The sequence below is a fragment of the Parasteatoda tepidariorum genome, chromosome 3 (assembly GCF_982258835.1).
Source record: "Parasteatoda tepidariorum strain Cologne lab strain chromosome 3, Ptep-v5.0, whole genome shotgun sequence".
Lineage (NCBI taxonomy): Eukaryota > Metazoa > Arthropoda > Arachnida > Araneae > Theridiidae > Parasteatoda > Parasteatoda tepidariorum.
In genome coordinates, this window is record NC_141757.1 from 48,481,676 (window position 1) to 48,492,869 (window position 11,194).

General features: G+C 28.7%; 1 long non-coding RNA gene across 1 annotated transcript; it reads right to left on the reverse strand.

Annotated features, from left to right (window-relative positions):
- Positions 1-254: 254 nt before the first annotated feature.
- LOC147813787 (uncharacterized) lies at positions 255-9,736 on the reverse strand. The gene is made up of 4 exons (XR_015432539.1): positions 9,579-9,736; positions 7,407-7,506; positions 2,790-2,896; positions 255-418 (listed from the first exon to the last, which is right to left on the reverse strand). It is a non-coding gene; the product is annotated as an uncharacterized LOC147813787 (long non-coding RNA).
- Between the last annotated feature and the right edge of the window lie 1,458 nt (positions 9,737-11,194).

Sequence of the window (11,194 nt, forward strand, 5' to 3'; positions counted from 1 at the left end):
AAGGATCTTATATAATTTTTATTTGACTTTTCTGAATTAAACAGAAAAGGTTTTTTAGGTAAAAGATTATGTAAATTCAAAAATTAGGTAGTAATTCAGCAAATCTGTATGCCCATTTTTTATTTGACCATTATGCTACTATAAGAATAAGAACAAATATGACATACTACTATAATATTATTACTATAAGAACGAGACTACTATAAGAATGAGACTATTATAAAATTGACTACCATAAGAATGAGACCAAAATCTAACCATAGATGCAGAATGTGGTGTTTATTTAATCTAATTTTAATCTCATGCATTTATGTACAACTGAGTTATACTACTGTTGGGGATATCATTTTTTTCTGAAAATAACTTGCAGAAAATCAATCTAGTTGCATTTTCACGTGGATTTCTTGACGCAGCGTTCCTGAAAAAGAAAAAAGAAATAATTAATTATTCTCAATGCCAAAAAATCAAATGATCTACAGTGCCCAAAATAAAAACGAAATCTCGTTAAATAACTTTCGGTCCAATGATCGGATTTTCTCAAACTAAGAGCCAATCTTAATGGATCAAAAGCGTTACCTCAAGTGAGCTAATTAGTTAATGTTAACAATTAATTCATCAGAAACAGACTAAAAAACGTACTTTCTCTGAATGAATATGTCTTTTTTTCTACTGATTCTTGACTATCAAAATGTGGAGGATAGTTGTAATCTAGAATATATAGTCCCAATAGTTTCCGCAGGAGTGCAGCCGAAATATTTGGTCTCTAATGCTAATTTCGTTTTTTTTTACATATTTATTCACATATCAGGAAGTTTTGAAAAAAATCTTCGAAATCGAAATCTATTACTAAATTATCATTTCTAATTTTTCCTCAATAACATAGATTTTTCTACTGCAAAAGTAGTATGGGGACTAAACTTTCTAGATTGCGGCTATCACCCATATTTTGGTTTCCAGGAATAGAAAACCATTGAAAAAGGTGTGTTCTATTTAGAGAAAATGCATTTTTATGTCTGCTTCTGTAAATTAATTAATAGTTAGCACAAATTAATTAGCACATTTGAGGCCTCTTATAAACTATCGTGATCGGCACTTTGTGAAAAATATGATCATTAGAAGAAAAGTTATTCAGGTTGATAATTTTTTTAATTTTGCTCACTGTATGCTCAGTTAAAAATAAAGAATTCTTCATTTTTCAAGTATGTGGAACTTGAAATCTCTATCGCAGATTTTTAAATGAAATTTCCTCTCACTGGATTTAGTCAAAGTTCATAAGTGTCATCAAAAGTTGCAACATGTGAAAGTTTAGTTACCATTAGTACTATCAAAAGTTACAACATTGTGAGTGTTTAGTTTCCACTTGAGTCATCAGTAGTTATGACTCTGTGAAAGTTCATTTTACGTTCAATTAACGTTTTAAATAAGTCAATGCAAGAGACATAGTATATGTAGATTATTTATCCTTTAAACGACATACATTTTAAAAATTATCTTTTAATTAAAAGCAGAATAATATTAAAATGTTATGCGTAATTTTTTAAGCAACATAAATTCTAAAATTTATCCTTTTGTTTACAAATAAATTGAATGTATTTAAATTCTAGTTAATTTTAAGAACATGACATAAATTTAAAACAAACATTAGGTTTGTTTCAATACTTTAGAAAAAATGTTTTTAAGTTTGTATTACATTGTGTTATTCAAAATATTTTATCGATATTTGTCATGTAATTATAGGCATTTCATATATCCTTCCTTTTTGAGATAAATGTTATAAGCATTCTAATTTTGTAACTGCCATACCTTATTATCTATGCTCAGAGGATTTATCCTCTTCCGGTAAAAACGGAATCATTGACTTCAAGGTAACCCAGTGTTCGTTCTTACCTTTATTTTGTTGCCTTCATCTGTTGTAATTTTTGTCAGACACAGTTTATAACACCATTTCATTTCAAATTAAGTAAATAATCACAAAGATCTGGGTATATTACTTGATTAAAAATTCAATTCACTTCTCAAAAATAAGTAAATAGGAATTAACAATTGACATGTTTTAAGCACTCAAAAGCAGGCTCCAATTTTCCAGACTTGCCAGGCGCAAATGAGATGAATTAAAAGTTGTTTGAAAATCGCAATGCTGCCCACGAAAAATGGAAAAATAAAGGTGATAAACAAAATACCACAGTAGCCGAGATAGAGAAAAAAAAAGGTAGAAAACTGAACAAGGAAGATCGCAGTGGCCGAGATGAGCAACCCACCACCACTCCATAGTGCGTGTAAATGCATTTTACTCTGATTTGCCCCTCTCAATCTCAGTGTTTTTTTTCTCGTTTTTTTTTTAAATCTTTTTTTTACTCTTTCTACTGCTGTTGTTTTTCTAGTTTTGTTTCTCACCTTTATGCTGCATGAAAGAGAAGAGACTAACGTGATTTTTTTTCGAATCAGTCTCTTCAAATTACTTCAAGCAAGTCATGAAAGTGAACTCCTGTGTTTGAGTACTTAAAACATGTTGACTATTATTTGCAGTTTGTATATTTTTGCATAAATTTAAGTTTTTAATCAAATAATACCACTTGATTTCGTTAACTTGTGTAAGTAATAGCAATACTACTCATACATTGGATATTTAAATATTGACATTGTTTAAACTTTCATTAAATCACATTTATATTTGCATTAAGTAGATGGATTGGTTTTTCTAACAGCAATTTGAAAAATAAATAATTTTTGTAATACTTTTGTCAAAATACTTAGGAAGTCAGAGATTTAAGAAGAATTGTATTACTCACTCGCCCATTCTCTTGGACGCACTTAAGAGTTTTTGGTTCACAAGATGGATAGTTCTGATAAACTGCGAACCTGTCGCCAAGCAAACCAGTTGGACTGCACACATTCCCTAATTTTTTTTTTGAGAAGAAACAAAGGAAAATGTTTATCGATATGTAATAAACACAACTACGTTGTTAAAATGCAAATATTCAAGGTGACTAAGGCAAATAATCAAGGGAATAATTAAAAATTGACCTGATTTTTTGATTACAAAATAAATTTGTTTTATTTTAAATTACCAGAACAAGGAAGGAAAAAGAGTAAAAAACAAAAAAATTCTTGCTTATTTACGCTACGAAATTAGGCACAAATAGAAAAGTCATATGCCGACGCAATTATGTATCTCAAATAATGCGATTTGTTTTTCAAAAAATTATTATTTGTTGCCCTATCCAGTGATTTTACGCTATTAGATTTAACGAAACACGTTTTTAGTAGTGTATGTCATCAAAATAAAATTTAACTGCATTCACTTTCATTTGATGTTACTATTGCTTGATGTCAATTTACGGTAGTCAATATATGTCACAATCAAGCAATTTTCCCCTGTATTTATCTCTTTCGAGGGGCTTTTATTAAAATATAAGGGTTAACTGTATTCAGTATCATTTGGCATGATTTGATTGCTCTAGGTCTACTTAAAGTAGTCAATATTTGTCACAATCTAGCAATTACCTATTACTAAAATTAATTAAGCAGCATTTACGCCTATTCTACGTTTCTAACGCTTCTCTTAATAAATCTATGTTTCTCTTAAATAAATTGGTACCACTTCTCCATTAACTTTCCCTTTTAGTGCATAGCTTTATTTTTTTTTAAATTTCAATTAATACCTACTTCCAAATTTAATAGAGCAAACATTGGCACGTTGTGGCGATCTTCTATGTTTTTCCAAAGCGACTTAGTACTATATATTCATTAATTTTGCTTTTTCGTTATATTCATTAATTTTGCTTTTCATTTATATTCATTAATTTTGCTTTTTATTTGGCTTTATATAAATAAATTTTTAAAAGTATCCCTATAATTAAAATAAGCACGATATTTTAGTAGAAAACTTCATAAATATTAACATGGTGACGTAGGCTACTTATGCGCTCAAGCGTGATGTTCAGGCATTCATTAAACACTGAGTTTCACTGATATAACGAATAGAAAATAATTAGATATTAAAGAACGTGCAACTAATTCTTTTTTCTTTATCAATAAGTGCTAAATGCTAGATAACGTTAATTATGTTATCGTTTAAATACTTGAAGTAAAATAAAAACTAATTTGCTTGTAGTTTCTCCTTGCTGTCGCTGTATAAAATTTCAGGATGATGGAAGAAATAAGTTTCGAAGTAATAAGACAGTGACACACACAGACACAGAATTTTTTCAACAAAAGTAAGAAAGCTGATATAATTCGCAAAAATTAGTCCATATTCAACTGTTCATATGTAATTCAAGATTGTCAAACAATTAATTTCCTCCCTTAATTTTGTCCTTTTCGTACGTAACTTAATTTTCTTCTTTAATTGGGTACTTGCACTTCAAGAAGAAGATCGCAAATAACCACTTCAATACCACCGCTTATAAGCAAAATGGCGTGTTAAAGTTAAGCTAAATTTCTCCACTTCAGTTATAATGTTAATTAACGTGAAGTTAATTGAAATACAATATCGTATCGTAAATTTGTTGAAATATTCCTCGTTTACGGCTTTTATTTAACTTAGATTTATTATTTGTTTATGTCTTTTATTGCAATCTTGATCTAGTTTTGCTTTGTCTTCTTACCAACAATATATAATTAGTTGTTTATGTTCTACGTGGCTTTGCGCCTGCCTTTGTTAATTAAGAAATGTATATTGAAAAAATTGAAATCATTGTGAAAGAATATAGAATGAGTTCGGCTTGCTCGCAGCAGAATGGATAGAACAGTTGCTTAAGTAAACGCATACTACGTTTCAAAAACCAATCAGGATCGAGACACAAACACTAATTCACTTAAAGGTATCCCATTACAGTGCATTTTGAAATATTTGTGTATATAGATCTAAGACATAACGCTGGATAATATCAGTTGAGTTGCATAAATCAAGCAATGGCAGTTCGCACCTTTTCTATAGAATGATTAATATTCCCACCCTCATAGAAACGTATTCCTATTGGTAATTGATTGATCATTGATGGCGGATAAGGCTCCTCTGTCGTGGGAGCCTCTATTATGAAGCAAACAAGTTCGCTAGTTACTTTCGCTATAGTGTTAAAATTAGCGTGAGAGTTCGAAATCCATTTAGATACTTAAAATTATTGATATGGGTAAGTGTGCTTGTTTTTTGAATGCTTGTTTTTGTTCTTTAAAAATAAATAAGCCCGTAACTTTTCGGTGTTACGTGAATAGTAATATATATCAGAAGACATAATGGAAAATTGTCTCCGTTTTTATAGAAAATTTCGAAAAGTAATTTTTATTAATACTAAAAGTTATGCTAACTACCCCCACTTTTAAGAAGAAGTTTCGAACAATTTGGCACTTTTTGCTTGCATATGCGTGAAACATTTCGCATGAAAAAGAGTTACTCTAAATAAGGTCAAATAGAAAATTATTACATCTTTTCTATTTTGCTGCATTAATTTTTAATAATCCTGAGTATTAATTTTTCGGAAGAAATTCTTTCTTTTAACTACAATTAATGCAGTTTAGTTTTTTCAATCCTAAAATTTGAAAATGCATCATTGAATTATGCTGAAAAGGGGATTATAATTTGCAAATACTACTTAAAGTAGCTTCCATATTTCATTTCTAAAAAGGGTTCTAAAATCATTACGGATTGGGAGGTTGTATACATATGACCTTCATTGGTCGAAAATAGCCTTATTTATATTGCCATAATCTCTTTTTAACTTTAATTCAGCCTACGTTCATTTAAACACTTGCGGGATGTGAGCATATTAAAAGGAGTACTTTTGATTTGTGAATAGAAAGTTCGTATAAAAACAAACATAAAAAATATTTGATGAAACATTTATAGCAAATCAAATTTAAAATATAAACAAACATTCCGAAATGTTACGGAAATCAAGTTTTAATTAATATGATGATAAACTTAATATGATGATAGCATAAGCCGTAAAATGTGCGTATGTATGCGTATGTGTGCGTTAATATGATGATAGCATTTCCTTTTTTATCAAATAAAATTATATATATTTACGTTTATCTCATATTTATTATATGTGTTGCGCAATTTTTTGTCACTTATTGATTTTTGAAGTATTTATTTTATTGAATGTAAATCTTCTTTTAGTGTTTTTGAAAAATGTTCTATCAAATTTTAACAAATCAATCAAATACTATCAAAATAAATCTGTTTTGAAAAAATACAAATGAATTAAATAGTTTTTAAAACAGAGTATTCATAATGAAATAAAATACAGCGTTAAAAAGGCACATGAGTAAAATTGTTTAGTCGCAAAAATAAAATAAATTACATATTTGGTATTTTTCAAATGACACAAATTTTATATCTCTCTTCTTCTTGCAGGGGAGGGGAGGACATATAAAAAGAGATATTTTTGCCACTAGGATGGAAAGTTCGTGTCAAAACAAGCATAAAAAATACTTTTGGAAAATTTATACTTAATCAAATTAAAATAAAAAGAAACATTTGAAAGCAAAATGTTACGGGAATCATGTTTTAGTTAAAATCTTTAAAAATTTAATATGATTTCATCTTTATATAATCAGAAACTACAGAATATTTGTTTATAGATCTTATTTTCCTGCATAATTTGTAAAAATGCAAACCCAACAAACTCAACATGATGAAAAATCAAGCAAAATCTGATCTTTCAAATCACAGTTTCTCATGAAAATCAATTCTGGATATTTTGTATACTTTAAATTTTAATTTTAATCCTGTATTTTATATGTTAGCTAAATTTTAATCAGGTACACTGAAATACAATTCCTATAAAATAATGGCAACAGAGAATTTTTTTTAATTGTTTCCCTCGAAGCAAAATTTGCTATGTCTCATCTTGCATTTAAAATTCCAAAAATATCCCATTTTGGCTTTTTTCTATTCTGTTATGTTTTAAGCATGTATTTTGTATATTTTCAATGGAAAAAATAGGCAATTGATACTAGCGCCAAAAAAGGCCAATAGTTGAAAAAAAACAAAAAACAAATTGAAGAAAAACAGAAAGAGGTAAAATCATTTTCTACTTTCGATATTAAGAATTGATTCTGTTTATTATTCGATATTACGAACTTTTTTAACTGAATATTTAGATCTGAAAGTGTGGTATGTATTAATTTTTTCCTCTTTTTTATAGTTTCTCCAGTCAGCAGCACAATTTGTCTTAAAGTTTTGTTATTTAATTTTGAAGTTTGATCAGATAAAACTCGTTTCCTAAACCGAACACAATTAATTGCATATTTGCTAAAACTTTTCGTTTGTCTTTAATTGATTTTTAAATAAATGATCCATTTTTAGGACATTCGTTGTTACACCACTCTGGGGTTTTCTGGTCCTATAATATTCATGTAATTCGAATTTAAACATGCAGTATAAAGCATTTTTTCTTTACCTAGCTGAGCATGTTTTTTACAACGTGTACCACCATCTACTGAAACACAGGCCATTCCCTTTGGACACGGATCTAATAAATCACATTCTCCATTCACCACCTTAAAAGGTAATAAAAATAAGAAAATATATATTATATACTCTGTTTCGAACAATAAATAAAAATTTAGAATCATAAAATAGTTATAATATGCATTTATTTTATTCGTTTTAATTTAAAAAATCGTGATAAGGATCAAAATGAAACTAAAATTTTTTTAACGCTTTTTTTTCTTTCAAATTTTTTTTTCAATCTTTCATTTTTACAAAAATACAACGCTCTTACTCAAGCTCTATTGGTCTGATATATTAACGATACTTTTATGCTGCAATTTAAATAATGCATTCAATAAATTCTTCGACCTAAATACCATTTACCCAATTCAATTGATGCTCCTGCCGATGATATTAACTATTCAATATTACGCATTTATTAATAAAAAAAAAACATTTGCATTTTTTTAAAATTTGTTGCTAAATTTTAATCTTCTATTTTTTAAAAAGTTTTGTTGACTAATCTCTCTTTTTTTTAAAAAAAAAAATCATACGCCTTGAAATCATGCAGGCCGCTGATTTAAGATACGCATCTATCTTGTAGAAAATATATGAAGTGAATTTAGTTTTCAAAGTTGAGTTAGTGTTAATTAACTCTGATGAAGTTAAATTCTCTACAAGTAGTGTAACTACTTGTCGAGAATTTAACTTCAACATAATATAATGAGTTGGCAATGTTTTCAAAAGGTTTAAAAAAATGCCATTTTTTAATAGTCATAACTATTTTGAATCATAAGACGTCATCATAAATCGATCGCTAATTCTTTAATTAAGGGTCTGATTTATAAAATAATTCTGCACAGGGGACACATGAAATTGAAAGCAACCTTAATGACTTAGATTTGAACAGAACATTAATTAGAAGCTCCTTTCAGTTTTATCTGACAAATGAACTAGTTTTGTTGATTTTAATTCCACTTTTACATGCAAAATAATTTCGTTATTATCATATTTGTGTACATTTTTATTTCTTCTCCTCAAACATTCATTTACGATATCTTACAAATTAGTTCTGAAAGCTTTTCCACTTGTACAGTGATTCACATTACAAAGAATTTTTTCATTTTCATATTTTAATAAATTCTAGTTAAAATTAAGTTAGAGCACCTTAATCATTAGTTCTAAAAACTCTGTTCCACTAACACAGTGATTCGCATGTATAATACCTTTTCTATATTAATAAATTTTTAAATTTTCATAAATTTTTAAGTTCTGAATTCCGGTTGAACACCATTTAAAAGAATACATTTATATATAAAGCTAATAGAATGTATTTATTGCACAAAAAATTACACTCTCATTAACTTTTGATCAGTGTTTAGACTTTCCATTTCTAAGCAGAAATCTTTCTGGATTGAGATTCTCACCAACATTGCTAATAATTTCTCAGAAAAATTGGTTAAATAACAGTTTATTTAATAGTTATTTTAGCATATTCAAACGAAGCAGTCAAATAACCATAAGTAAGATAGTATTCAAACTGTGAACTGTGAGAAAACCGATTATTAACTGCTTTCACCTGATACGGCTAAACAACCAGAATGTTATTTAACCGACTAAGCCCACCTACTAAAGGTGGTTTGAATCTCTGCCTGACAATACAACATTTCCTCCTTTCCATACTCCCTTTACATTTTTGATCCTGGGCAATAAGGATACGATACTCTCATACACGCATAGATGGCAGCACTATAAAGCTATTAAATGATCTCCAATGTCCAGTTAACATTTGTTTTTGTGGTTTTGAAACCATTCCAGTTGTAAATGGTTAAAGGCCATTAGTATCCTATTCATAGTTTTTTAAACATACCAGTTGTAAACGGTTTCAAAACCGTAAAGGTAAAAAAATGTTTTTTACCTTAAACTTTACGGTTTATTTAATAAACAGACCGCTGCCGGTTACTTTACCACAATTTTAGAAGTAGAATTCTAACAGAGTAGGTTATACTCATTTAGTAATGATGATGCTAATTTAAAATATGGATTTTTTTTTATTTTACTAAATTTTATATTGATATCATATTAGTTATTCAGTAAAAAATTTACTTTAATTAATTTTATAAGAATCAAGAATACTTACGAAGATACTGTAAGATAAGAAGAAAACCACATAAAGCAAGTATGCCATCATTTTGATTTCGGTATTCTTTTACTGTTTCAAATGCCGTTCTAACGTGAAATCAAGTGACTCTCACTTTTATAAGAAAATGTATGGGGTATAGAGTAAAATAGATATACAATGCTGTTTTGTTTCTTAAAAGTCTAGTTTTCTTAATGGCAATAAAACTCTTTGTTCGGCTTTCTTCTAAAGAATAAGATCTTTTGTTACTCTAATTGTGATGGTTTGACAGGTTTTAAAAGGCTTCTTTAAAAACATATTCTTTTAAAGTTTTGTAGTTAAATTTTATTTTTAGAATTCTTCTTTTGATTTATTGTACGGTATGCTACAATATGGTTTGATTTACGTCATAATTTTGTATGGCAGGCGAATAACAATGCAGCCTTAAGGTTAAACTGTAACAAAGTAAAAAATTTATTTTAGGACATTTTACTCTTAAAATACATTTCCTTTTATCAATATACAGGAATGGAAAACATAATCTAAATTATGCATGTTTTGTTGGTTTGTGAGGGTTTTTTTAAAAATTTTTGATACTGAGATCAAATTTATCTTTTAATTTTTTCATATAGAATGAAGCGCGCAGACGAAAATGTATACGAAGTAATGTTTAGACATTATTAAACTTTTATTTAATTCAAATATTTACATTTCCTAATTGATTTTGGCAACAATTATTTTTATAACCCTCATAGATCAGCTGACCCAATTCTAAGTTTACGACTGAGTTACTAGGACCCGACCTAGAAGACAAGATAAAGCATTGGGACAAACTAACCTTTGTGGAGGATTATTGGATGGAACTGATCCGCATTGGCGTTACATGAAGATAAAACCACTTAAATATCTCGGGATTAGCCCGGCGGTTGGCGGATTCTAACCTTAGAGGAGTATTTTATGGAGAGAGTTCTAGTTCCCCTTTCCTCGTCGCAAAGACCTCTCCCCATCTTTGTTCTATGGAGGTGTATTGTTGAGCTGTGCTTGGAACTGTAAAATTCAGTAAAAAATGGTCGCATACTGCTGTATGAAGAGAAATTAATGAAAGGAGGACCTTTTACAGTCCGCAATTACAATTCTTGTTCTTCTATAATGTTATTTGTATGTTGCATGCGTCGTTACGGAACGGATTTATTATGCTTTTAATCTATAAAATTCCTATTTATTAGTTTCTATATTTTCATTTAAATTGATAGGTTATAATAAATTAAACATTTGTAGGCACTTTCATTGTAATTAAATTTCATTTTTAAGCAAAAATTTGTTTTTTGTTCGTGACTTTTTCTGATATTGTATGCCTTGGATTTGATGCATTATTTTCATGCTAATATTTTGTAAACAAATCACTTTTTAATTTCGCTCTATAATTTATATTTATAATTATAAATAATTTAAGTCTTGCATAATTTATAAACTAATTTATTTTGAGAGTATTGAAGCGAATTTATGTAGAAATTTTAATTTGTATTTACATATAATGTATAATGCCCGGTGGCTGAGCGGTAGCGCTTCGCGCTGTCGTGCCACAGGTCCTTGGTTCGATTCTTGGGCCGGGCCGGGCAAGGCCGACTCAGCCTTTC